This window comes from Triticum dicoccoides, chromosome 2B, assembly GCF_002162155.2.
Source record: "Triticum dicoccoides isolate Atlit2015 ecotype Zavitan chromosome 2B, WEW_v2.0, whole genome shotgun sequence".
Classification (NCBI taxonomy): domain Eukaryota; kingdom Viridiplantae; phylum Streptophyta; class Magnoliopsida; order Poales; family Poaceae; genus Triticum; species Triticum dicoccoides.
In genome coordinates, this window is record NC_041383.1 from 38,421,988 (window position 1) to 38,422,488 (window position 501).

Genomic DNA, 501 nt, shown 5'->3' on the forward strand with positions numbered 1-501 from the left:
CTATATGGGTTGCGCATGGCCATTTCACTCGGCGTCCGTCGCCTAATGGTCTATGGCGACTCGGATTTAGTGGTCAATCAGGTGATGAAAGAGTGGGACGTGAGAAGCCCAGCCATGACTGGATATTGCAGTGCAGTGAGGAAACTGGAAAAGAAGTTCGAGGGGTTGGAGCTCCATCATTAGCAGTGGCGCCGACCGTGAGCAACCCTCTCACTCGGGGGCTTAGCTGCAGTCCAAGAACTCGCCTAAGGTATAAAAATCCTACCGAGTGAAGAGCAACCCTCTCACTCGGGGGCTTAGCTGCAGTCCAAGAACTCGCCTAAGGTATAAAAATCCTACCGAGTGAAGAGCAACCCTCTCACTCGGGGGCTTAGCTGCAGTCCAAGGACTCGCCTAAGGTATAAAAATCCTACCGAGTGAAGAGCAACCCTCTCACTCGGAGGCTTAGCTGCAGTCCAAGGACTCGCCTAAGGTATAAAAATCCTACCGAGCGAAGAGCAA